At 35.1% G+C, this 12,428-nt stretch overlaps 1 protein-coding gene across 1 annotated transcript in view; it reads left to right on the top strand.

The window, feature by feature from the left end:
• Positions 1 to 7,408: 7,408 nt before the first annotated feature.
• LOC149777781 (uncharacterized) overlaps positions 7,409 to 12,428 on the top strand; it is a 46,634-nt gene continuing 41,614 nt past the window's right edge. The window contains exon 1 of the mRNA XM_089938820.1: positions 7,409 to 7,532. The gene's annotated coding sequence lies outside the window, so the exon portion shown is untranslated. The remainder of the gene's footprint in view (positions 7,533 to 12,428) is intronic.

Raw genomic sequence — 12,428 nt, forward strand, 5'->3', positions numbered from 1 at the left:
ACGAACAAATTTGGCGGTAAAAGAGAGGAACGCTGAAAGCTCAAAGGTATTTGTGACAATTGCATGTAATTTATTGATGCCCATATATAACGCTTTGCTGAAGTTATTTACTTATAGTTGCATGAATCTATTTGCCTCATATGTATATCAATTTGCTTTATGAAATATAACTGTGTTGAGTTTATGCATAGGAAGTCGTACATTAATCTTTAGACAAGTTTGACGAATTGTTTGAATTTATCGTCTTGTTTGCATAAGAATTAGGTTCTAAGAATTTCACGCATTACTTTAGTTAATATGATTTACGAGAATCCGTGTGAATTCACCGAATTTAGAAGATTTCACGTATGATTAAGGTTGAGTGTGTATTGACTGAAATAACGTAGTAAACTATTTAATGTATCTCATTCATTCACTTGTGTAAATAAACGCTGGCTTGGAACCGTTATGCCTCGTGTGGTGTTAATGTGTGGTGTTAATGCGTGATGAATTAGCTATTAGACTAACTAGGGTCATTATAGGACATGTGGAACCGACTGATAGCCTTATCATCTCTTTAGCACCGATAGTAAGATCTGATAACGAGAGGGGGATAAAGCAAGCCCTGTTATCATAAACAATAAAAAATTTAGGTTGTCTCTATTTTTTTTTTAATGGAGAAAATAGCTCCTGTGACGTATTATCTCTGAGACGTATCATGTGACGTATTATCTCTGAGACGTATTCTGAGACGTATCCTGAGACGTATAGTGAGACATATTATCCTGAGATCCAGATATCTGTGAATCTACGTACCACACACAGGTTGAGGACCGAAAGAGGCAAGACAGAGGGAAGTCGAAGGAACAACTACAGTGGAAGTGGAGTGAACCGGAGAAGCAGGTTATGCAATTGTACAAGGCATTGACTTCGATTGTTCACTCGATCATATGATGAACTAATTCTATCAGTAAAACAGATCGGCTACTTTATTTAAATATATTTGTGTTGTGTAATTCGGTGAAAGTTTTATTTCTAGAAGCAGAGTATATTCCTGATGTAATGAATTCTCACAGGTATTTTATGTAATTGATTAAATTGTTGTTTACTTGTACGGGGGCTCGTGTTGGTCTGTTCTATATATCTGCTCAGATCTCTATCTATTCCACCTATAAGTTTCACCACTTATATTTATATTTACCCGAACCGGGCAATAACATCGAGGGTGGTCAACCTCTAGATAACGAGAACCAAGGTACAATCCGCCAACCCACAAACCTCTTGCAAGAAAAGGGGACTTTGTGTAAGGTTTCTACAAGGTGGACCGTGGGTCGCGTACAGTGTGTTTGTGTGTGTGTGTGTGAAGGATTTAATTTCAAAAGGGCCCTGACTTTCCTCCAAAGGACACCAAAGCAAAAGTCTGAGTCTATTTACCCAAAATGTGCATGCCCCCATCCCTAGCCGGCCCTGTATTGTATCCCACACACACCGCAGGTTTTAATTTATTCATTTCTTTCTTCTTGTTTTTCCTCTCCTCATCCTCCTCTTCTTCTTTTTCACAAAATGGACCTTGGCAATCCAAAATGGACTCTCTATGTAGGTTTTGAGATCTATGAAATTGTCACTGCACGTCCTTCTCTTACACAAGAGAGTGCGTATACTTCAGCGACCTTCCCACACATCTTACTCGGACCTTCCTGGTATTAAGAATGTATTAACTTTGCAACGTTTTTACACTGGGACTAATATACACGCGAGTGTATAGTCCAGAGCTGTCCAACCCGCGGGCCGCGAGTTGATTTTAAATGGCCTGCCAGAGCTCGAGCAGCTGTATAGTCGATGCTTTTCAGTTTCCTGCTGCGGCCCTCGGCTTTAAGAAAAACATTTTTCAGTGGCCAATGGCGTCAAAAAGGTTGGACAGCACTGGTGTAGTCCATGGCCACGAACAGGGTAGAACAACTAGGACAAATTCCGCAACGGTCAGGGGGCCCACTGGCGTCATAATGTGTAATTCATACGGCCTACTGAATAATTTTTCCCAGGGCTTACAAATCCTGTGCGCCGCCCCGGTACGGTCTCGGCTTTATGCTTAAAAAGTAATTCCGATTGACCCCTTTCATATTCGTCTGAACAACTGATACTGAGGCTGAAAACTTTGCAAAATGATTGGGACAAAATTAGTCTATATATTTGAACATTCAAAAAAGAGAACACTCCAGAGAGTGAGTGTATCTGTTTCATTATCTATAGAGAAAAAGGAGGACATGTCCAGGAAAAAGAGGATATACGACAACCATAAACAACTAGAAAAATCGGAATTGACAGAACTATTTGGACAGAACCTTGTAGTTTCGCTTTTACATTGAGATGATTTTTTCCCAATGTCTATGATGGATACAGTAAGTAGTTTTTATCATGTTATGTATATTTGTTTTTTTTTGTTGTTTTTTTTTTTGTTTTTTTTTTTAAATCATTATATGCAGTAGATAATTGTATTTTGTACTTGACCTTGTCCAAAATCAACTTCACTGTGTTCCGGACTAGCGACACCGATCTTGTTTTCATTTTGGTAAACAAACAATACATAGCATATTATGACCATTATCTTGGTCTGAGTCAAGGGCATTATCTTTACCATGTTGTTTTATTATAATTTTACTGAGTTAAGGGCATTGTGTTTACCATGTTGTTTTATTATAATTTTACTGAGTCAAGAGCATTGTGTTTACCATGTTGTTTTATTATAATTTTACTGAGTCAAGGGCAGTATGTTTACCATGTTGTTTTATTATAATTTTACTGAGTCAAGGGTATTACGTTTACCATGTTGTTTCATTATAAATTTACTGAGTCAAGGGCATTACGTTTGCCATGTTGTTTCATTATAATTTTACTGAGTCAAGGGCATTACGTTTACCATATTGTTTTATTATAATTTTACTGAATCAAGGGTATTACGTTTACCATGTTGTTTCATTATAAATTTACTGAGTCAAGGGCATTACGTTTGCCATGTTGTTTCATTATAATTTTACTGAGTCAAGGGCATTACGTTTACCATATTGTTTAATTATAATTTTACTGAATCAAGGGCATTACGTTTACCATATTGTTTTATTATAATTTTACTGAGTCAAGGGCAGTATGTTTATCATGTTGTTTTATTATAATTTTACTGAGTCAAGGGCATTGTGTTTACCATGTTGTTTTATTATAATTTTACTGAGACAAGGGCAGTATGTTTACCATGTTGTTTTATTATAATTTTACTGAGTCAAGGGCATTACGTTTATCATGTTGCTTTATTATAATTTTACTAACTGAGTCAAGGGCATTATGTTTACCATGTTGTTTTATTATAATTTTACTAACTGGGTCTTCTAGAATGGAATTTCCCATTAAGTAACAGGTTTTTGTTTTGTTTTGTTTTGTTTTTTTTTAAAATAGAAAATTATAATTGTGACCCAGCTCAAGTAGACGGCTTTATAATCTCGTTTATCTAGAAATCATTTATTCGTGCTGTAAGATCTTGAAGCAAAGTCAGCCTTATTTTTGGTTTCAGTATTTGGTTTGGGCTAGAATTATTTATTCAAATTATTGTTCTCTTGAATTACATAGGGCTCAGTAATATTCTTTGATAGAGACATTAATTTGGAATGACAGTGAATTCAAACAAGTACATCTTGGATTATATTATTATGATTGATCAAGAGGCTGTTGGCACAGCATCACACATCAGGTCATTATTACATTAGTACATTCGATACAACATGTACATCAACATCTTCAGTGTTTGGAATACCACTGGAGTTTAATTAGGACTGGTGATAAAACGTTTTGTAATAATTATTAAATTAGAACAATAATAATTTTAAAGTTATTACCTACATGAAAATCGGTCCCTTATAGAAACTGACCACAGTATACATTCATAAAGAATTCTCGGCTTTAAAAATATGTCTGAAAACATCCGCTTCGATAAAATGAATTATATTTCCAGGATCTTTCAGACCGTATACTGGGGTTGATTTTTATATTTATTTCTTCCGATTTGAAACAAAGAACTGTTTTTTTTTAATTTATTATATCTGGCGCAGCCACTCAAAATTTATAAAGGTAAAATTATATATATTCGTGTATACTCAAAATCTATAAAGGTAAAATTATATATATTCGTGTATACTAAAAATCTGTAAAGGTAAAATTATTTATATTCGTGTATACTCAAAATCTATAAAGGTAAAATTATTTATATTCGTGTATAATCAAAATCTATAAAGGTAAAATGACATATATTCGTGTACACTACAAATCTATAGAGGTCAAATTATTTATATTCGTGTATAATCAAAATCTGTAAAGGTAAAAACATATATTCGTGTACACTAAAAATCTATAAAGGTAAAATCATGTACACAAAATAAACTGAGGAGAGCTATATTGATATGAATTTCTACTCGTCGCTATGTCCGAAGTTTCCAAGGCAATACTGAATACTGTCAACGCAGCAATTTGGCAAAATCTTTTTAATTTCCCAGTTTGTGAATAACTGAATCGGCAGGTTTATTGGAGAGAGAGAGAGAGAGAGAGAGAGAGAGAGAGAGAGAGAGAGAGAGAATGTGTGTTTGTATGTGTGTGTGTGTGTGTGTGTGTGTAAGTGTTTGTAAGTGTGTGAAACAGTGTGTGTGTGTGTGTGTGTCTGTGTGCGCGCGCGACTATCTTATTCCTACTTTAAAAAACAAATATAACACTTACGTTTTATTGCATATATTTCCTTGGAATAGAATTGCAATGAAATTTAAAAGAAAATCCCCAAAATATATTTTTTTGTGATGTTTTGCGTCAGTTAAAGTTCTCCAAGAAATCCATGAAGAAGTTAATGAAGACAATGCTTTTACTATTCAATACACACATAATATGAATCCATTTGTAATCTCATATGATTTATACTATTCAATACACACATAATATGAAATCCATTTGTAATCTCATATGATTTATACTATTCAATACACACATAATAGGAATCCATTTGTAATCTCATATGATTTATACTATTCACTATACACAGAATATGAATCCATTTGTAATCTCATATGATTTATACTATTCAATACACACATAATATGAATCCATTTGTAATCTCATGTGATTAAATTGAGAAGAACTTGCATTTCTTCTTATACTCGAAGATATCGTCTTTCAAGGGAAGTCAGCCATAGGAATCGAAATATTCGTTTTTTTGTCATGCATAGTTAATTTTTTTGGTCACTTTCCCTTCTGTGTATGCTACGACAAGTGCACCATTTTGGTCCTTTAACAAAACGCGACATTCATATAAAAGATAATCAGGGCAGACGGTGGGGGGGGGGGGGGCAACCGGGGATATATCGCCGGGGCCCTTGTCCGTAAGGGGGACTGGGCCGAACAACACATAAATTTATCAAAGAAATATTTTTGTAACAAGAACTAGAGGAGGTACGGAAGTTTCTTACCCCCAGGGCCCGTGATCGCAATCCATGGCCCTGATGGTAGTTGTATCGTTATGAAACGAACGCATTCCTTAAAAGATTTTATAATTTCTGAAAATTTAATTTTTCTCCGGGATTGTGAGTAAGAGATTTTGTCTTACCCTTGACGTTTTGTGTCATTTTGTTTACTATGATAGGTTGTTTTAATTGAAGAACATGCTTCTCTTTCGTCTTCCAAATCCCACACAATTAAAAACATTTTGAAAATGGAGGGTGGCAGTGTTCAGTTTCTTTGATTTCTAAATATGTAATAAGAAGCTGGATGCACTTATTCATTCTTGTGTCCAATGATGTTTGACTCGCTCTTTTGTAACAAGATGGTTGTAATTGGAACCCATCAACGTTTTTAATGATATCAGAGTCCGTCTTCTTGTAATAAGAAAGTGCGGGTGGTAATTAAAATCCATCAACCTTTCTAATGCCGTCGAAATCCACTGCACAATATAGTTTATAACCTAAGCCCTGGGTTGTGTTTAAATACACTGGTATATATTCCTGTAAATACTAGTTACGATTACATATCAAAAAGGCATCCCCAAAGTCCTTTTTTTTGCGATATATTCTAGTACACTGTTGTGACATACACACATAGGAAACATGGTAAAATCTCACAGGTTTTGATTACGCTGATGTATTGATAACGCTTAAATGTAATAGTTTGCGTCAGTGAATGTTCTAATACACAATTGTGACATGTAAAACGTTACGACTCTATGGTCATACACAAAGTAACTGAAGAAACAAAAACCAACAAATTTTGAAAAGACTCAAAAATTCATGCAAGAACAAATTTACATTTAAAAACTGAAAGTTTAAGTTTTCTTTCTTTTATTGCACATTTTACACACGACGTCTGCCACCACTTGGTATGAAAGGCATTCACATGTATTTACAAAATCGTTTGAAACAGTGGCATCGTGCTTCATTATTTACATATTTTAGAAGTATTTATTTATTTTGTTATTTTTTTTTTAAATTTATATATATATATATATATATATATATATATATATATATATATATATATATATATATATATGTATTACTTCAAACAATGTCATGGAACAAGCAGACCACTCTGACTAGATAAATGGTACTTATTTGTTTACTCGAATGGCTCCATTTTGTTTATCTGTAGATGATGATTACCAGTAAACTTTATCTAACCAATGATTCGTAAATGGCGATGATTAAAAAAGAAGGTAAATATTAGATCTTATTATATTGTAATTGTATTTACAATATAGAAAATAATTCCCGGTTGATAGATTATCCTGCTTGAATAGGTGTGTGATTTATATGACATATATGAATAAATAAATAAATAAATAAATAGTTTTGGTATTAAAAGTTTAATTTATTTTAATCCTGTATTTGCTATTTTTGTACACATACATACATACATACAGCACAAATCACACTCGTCACGTAGGCATTCCACACCGACTATTTCAGTAATGGGTGTATTTTTTTTTTTTTTTTTAAGAATTTGATTCTACATTCTTTTAAGTGGCAAGCTTTCACTTCATTTGGATTCGTATACATGGCCACCATTGTTGAAGTAATTAGCGATAGGTAATTTTCGTCTGGAAGTTTCTTGGTGACATTCAATAATCAGGACTGAATAGACTTTGGTTATATAAAATTAGCTTTAAATTTTAAAAGAACAATTTATTTAAAATGAATTATCGCAAATACATGACCCATGCGACTTGTACACACACACACACACACACACGATTGCTACCTAAAGAATTATAACTATTTGTCTGGTTTCTTAACGTTCTATAAATCAGGTTCCATAACTCTTTTTTGTTTTGATTCGAACGGAGTTGTTATTTTTGTCACAATGGCCGGGTACACAACTATTTTATTAATTTAACAATTTTTAATACCACTTACTTTAATACAGCCCAAGAAAGGAAATTCGGAACTACCTCAGCTTTTTCTGCCAAACAATTACAAAAAAATAAATACATGTAGTACTGAGTATGGTGCAACATATAAACAAGTTCTTGGACGGTAAGACACATAAGGCTTAGTAGTATAAATTTATCTTTATATTGATTAAATTTGTGAGTTATACAGTACTACAGTGGCGAACATTTTAAATTCCGCAAACAAATGTACCCTGTAAGAGTACCGTGTTCCAAAAAAGTAGCTGTCAGCACTGTCACTACTGTAGGGTTAGTCCTACATGTAAGACCTGGATGCTGTGATTTATGTTTTGGGCGTCAGCACTAAAACATAAATAACACGTGATACGTCTTACATGTAGGACTTGGTCCGAGTTTCCTCTGACCCTTGCCACCCCATTTTTGATATTTTGACGTTTATGTTGGGGTGTACTGTAGGGTCAGAGTCAATTCCCCATCGAAAAGTTGGAATTCGCCGACACCATTTGGTGTCGGCATGGGGTAGCCGCTTACTAGCCGGCCTAGCAAACTTTAACGAACTTTCACCGAGACATACATACATGAAATTGATAGGAATATTATTTATTTTCTCAGATATTGCGAGTAGAGCATTTGTTATATCTTTAATCAGCTGACAGACAAGTCTGAACAATAGCGTTGATGAAATTTGAACTGGAACTCGCCGTTTGTATTCCTAGTCACATGACTACACAAATCTAGCAACCTACATGTCATTGACATCAGAGGTCCAATAATCAACGCTGTAGTTACATCTCGTCTTTGAGCAGATTAAAGATATAACGAATGTTATATTCGATATTTTTGAGAAAATAATCCTATTCCTATCAATTTCATGCAGGTATATCTCGATGAACGGTCGTTTTAGCTTGCTAGACCAGCTAGTAAGCGGCTACCCTATGCTGACACCAAATGGTGTTGGTGAATTCCGACTTTTCAATAGGGAATTGATTCTGGCCATACACCCCAACATAAATATCCAAATATCAAAAAAAGGTGTGGCAAGGGTTAGAGGAAACTCAGACTAGTAGGACTAAGCAGCTTTCAGAGGACAAAAAATGAGTGCCAGTAAACACTAACCCAGCAATGCCGCATTGGTATTTTACACTTAGAATCTTGTAGATTGAACTCATGCTGTGCACAGGAGCTTGTATCTTTCCTTACAATTTACCTGTCATACATGTACTATATAATAACTACAAGGGAGGGCACTTCTGTCTTTCTCACATGACCCATTTAAGACTAAACACTGTTATTTCAAGCTACGTGTTGTGTAGCATAATAAATTTGGTACCAATGTTTAGCTCAAGCATTCGACTTTGTATGCATATCCAAAGTTTGGCTTACTATCATACGTTTAAGGAATGCCAGACCATTTTCCCAAGATACTGCTCAACATGGCTGTGATCGTGCCCACTTAATATGCAAGTGAAATCCAGCTGAATGGAATGCTGTCCTCTCATTGGTTAAAAGAAAATGAAGTCCTGCATTTATTTATAACTTATTTTCAGTTGGCCAATGAGAAGGTAGTATTCCATTCAGTGCATTGTTCATGCATATTAAACAGGCATGATCAGGGCCATGTAAAGCAAATTAAATATTCATTATTTTTCTACAGTTTATTACTAATATAGATTAAGCAGAGTCTGTAATTATTGAATGTCCTGCACCTTTAGTGTCATAAAAACCAAACACAAAAGAACCAAGCAAAATATCCAGATGAAAGTTATTGATTGCTATGGACTTTTACAGTGGTTGCCAGGTACTAAACTGGGTCAAGAGAAGAGGCTGTTTGGGTTGTTATAGCAGGTAACAGGGTAGTGTGTTTTCCATTAAACATACAGAATATTCTTTGTGACATCAAAATGTGGGACGTTTGATAAGGTTTGTACAGGATTAGACCTTTAGGTGGATATCATCCATAAATGCCCACATACTTTAATATTGATTTTCGCTGTATCAGAATAGTCAATTCTGAAAGTCTACATGACTTTTGCTGTAGGATCATATATATCAGTGCAAAAAAAAATCAGATAGCCTGAGGCCTGGGGCTCCTCTGATTTTAGATCGGGCCTGTCCTGTATTCTAAGTGAGGTGCCCATCGGGCTTGTAGAAAAAAATTTAATTTGTCTGAGGAAACATTAATCACGCTGATTAAATGTGTAAATGTATTTTCAAGATGTTGACCTACCCATAAAACAGTGCAATGTAAATAAGATCACCACTATGATACATGAAATTGAGATCCAGTTTTAATCAAATTGAAGCATGGCATGTCATGCTAAAAATATGAGTTTGTACTCCCAAACCCCAGTCATGGTCGTGTTTCGAGAAAACACAATTTATAAAAAAAAAGTACCCCCCCCAACCACCACCTTCATTATATGCCCAATACATGTAGCATGTGTAAATGGTAAACAGTTATGATTGGAGCTGATGTAAAACTATCTATTGGGCAGTTTAAATAGCAGCAATTAAAGGCAAAGAGGTCAGGTATCAGAAGTCTTGGAAACGCTTTATCACATGTATTTGGATGCAAATTTGTCATCTGAGATGCTGAAAATCTCTTACGCAGGAGTCCTCTGTATGCATGCAATAGCTGAGCAGCAAATTCAAAGGCTTGCCAGTCTTGCTTCGACTACCTGCAGAGTGGGTAAATGTGATGATCAGGTGGTCATTTTAGGTGTGCTTATATCAACATTGACAAAACTCAGTGGATGAAATACCCTCAGAAGTACATATTGTCGTTATAAGAGTACATCATAAGAACATGACGCAGTAGTTGGGAGGCAGGTTCAAAAACTTTGACTAGCTACTGACTGGTGGGAAAATGTGTTGAATTCAGAGACAAAGACCCAGAGATGTACATGTGGTCATTATAAGAGTACATCAAATGAACAACTTTATTTCTTGTTATTGTGTTCGTTTCTTAGTGTAGCTGAGTAAGTGCACGTGACCTAAAAAAATTAAGACATGATGAGATTTAGGCAAAATGCCATTTGCAAATTTGGATTAGTAGTTTGTGGTTAAATGGCAGATTGACAAAGATTGTAAAGAGACTCAGAAGAGTGATAAAGTTGCTTGAACTGATGGTTAGTTTGGAACAGTAGTTGAGTATAAGAAAGTGTGCAATGCGTGGCATGGAATAAGGCCTTTTATTGGATTGACAAAATTCAGTCTCAGTCTAATGGACAGACAAGAGCTCTATGTTAGTAGTGTACAGAATATGGAAAATTAAACTCGGTGACAACTACTGGTTCTTCTCATCTGGACATTTAGCAACTTCAGGTATGACCAATATGCGTATTAGAGGGGACTGCAACTTTTGCTGGTTGGACTCCTAGTTTTAAAGGCCCAGCGAGACCTCTGGTATAAACCACCATTTGACTTATTACATGTACCTAATTGGCTGACAATAGCTAGTGAGATGTGTTTGAAGGCTACAGTGGGTGAGCCCATTGTACTAGTTTGCATAGGTAGGATCAGGATGTTGAACAACCCATTATAGGTAAATCAAAGAGATGCTAGATATGTGTACATGTAAAAAGGTTATTACATATTATTGCCTTGATTGAGAATGTTTAAGCCATATATATTATATGTTTGACAAGTTTGTGAACAGCAGCAGTGTTTCTTTGAAGTTAGATTTTACTGGATATATAGAATGCAAAGCACGATCATTTCAGTTGTCAGAGTAGTGTTCAGGTGTAATTAATTTTTAAAGTCGATTTAGGAAGCAATTAGCCATTAGCAAAGCCCAACAAAAATAAATATCAGAACTATTGGTTTATGGAGTTTTACTTTGTGAAGCACACCAGCGTAAAAAGACAGAAAGAGAGGTGTGTGTGTGTGTGTGGGCTACTAATTTTTTGCACATAATGCAAACAACATATTGACATATGTCAACTTATTTCTGACCAGGATTCACTCAGAGAATCCAGCAGAGAAGTTTGAACACCATGACCATCCAATCCCTAGTGAGTGTAGGGGTGAACACTAATGACACTCACATTACTTTCAAACCCCTTTGAAGCATGTTGAATTTATATTAGAACTGTAGCTAATGCAATGTTGTGTGACAGTATTTAAAAGGGGACATTTTGGTCATGTGGAAATTGGAGTCTGGGCTTCTGGAATTTCAGTCAGGGCTTGTGGGTTTATTTAAGTCACCAACCCAGGGTCTCACCTCTGTCTGCGTGGGTTCGAGTCCAAGGCTCGGCTAGCGTGGGTACGTGGGAAAGCCTGCCAGTAGCTTCTCGTGGGTCGGTGGTTCTTACCTGGGTTTTCCAGGGTTCTTCCTCCACCATTAATACTGGCTGCCATGTATAGCCTATCTTGTGCTGAAAAATGGCGTTAAACCCTAGAACAACAAGAACAACCAACCCAGGGCTTGTCTCTAAATAAAAATTCATTGAGCACTGCTTATGTTGGGTAAGTTCAGTAAAAAATTGAAATGTGTTAAAATACTTGATTTTGCTAATATAATTTTATGAGATTTTTAATGCCTTTAGATAACTCACTTACCTTCATTTGCATCAAATGCTTCTCACTTGTCAAAGCAAAGATAAATTTAGAAAAATAGAACACATGCATGTTAGAATATGCTGATGTATTTTCAATGTAAAGGAGCAAAAAATGGTAATAAATATTACCAGGGGACTTGACAATAATCTATTTTTCTTAATATGTTTTTAGTTTACCTATGCATCCAAAAATTGTAAGTCTGTTAATGATAAGCCTGAGGTACCTGTTCAAAGGGCAGTAAGAATTATGGTGTGCAGATGAAACTGCATTTTTTTATCCATCCAAGTTGGAATTACTACCCTATAATTGGGTCATTTTGTTCGCTAAAATATTTGTTTTTACTGTTGGAAAAATGAATCAAAAGTTCATATTCCTAAAAAATCTTGATTTGATCTACATAACTCCATGCTCCATTATGGAATTCATTTATCTGATCTTCCATTATGGAATTCATTTATCT

Source organism: Sinohyriopsis cumingii, chromosome 17 (assembly GCF_028554795.1).
Source record: "Sinohyriopsis cumingii isolate HCF-2022 chromosome 17, ASM2855479v2, whole genome shotgun sequence".
In the NCBI taxonomy this organism is placed as follows: Eukaryota; Metazoa; Mollusca; class Bivalvia; order Unionida; family Unionidae; genus Sinohyriopsis; species Sinohyriopsis cumingii.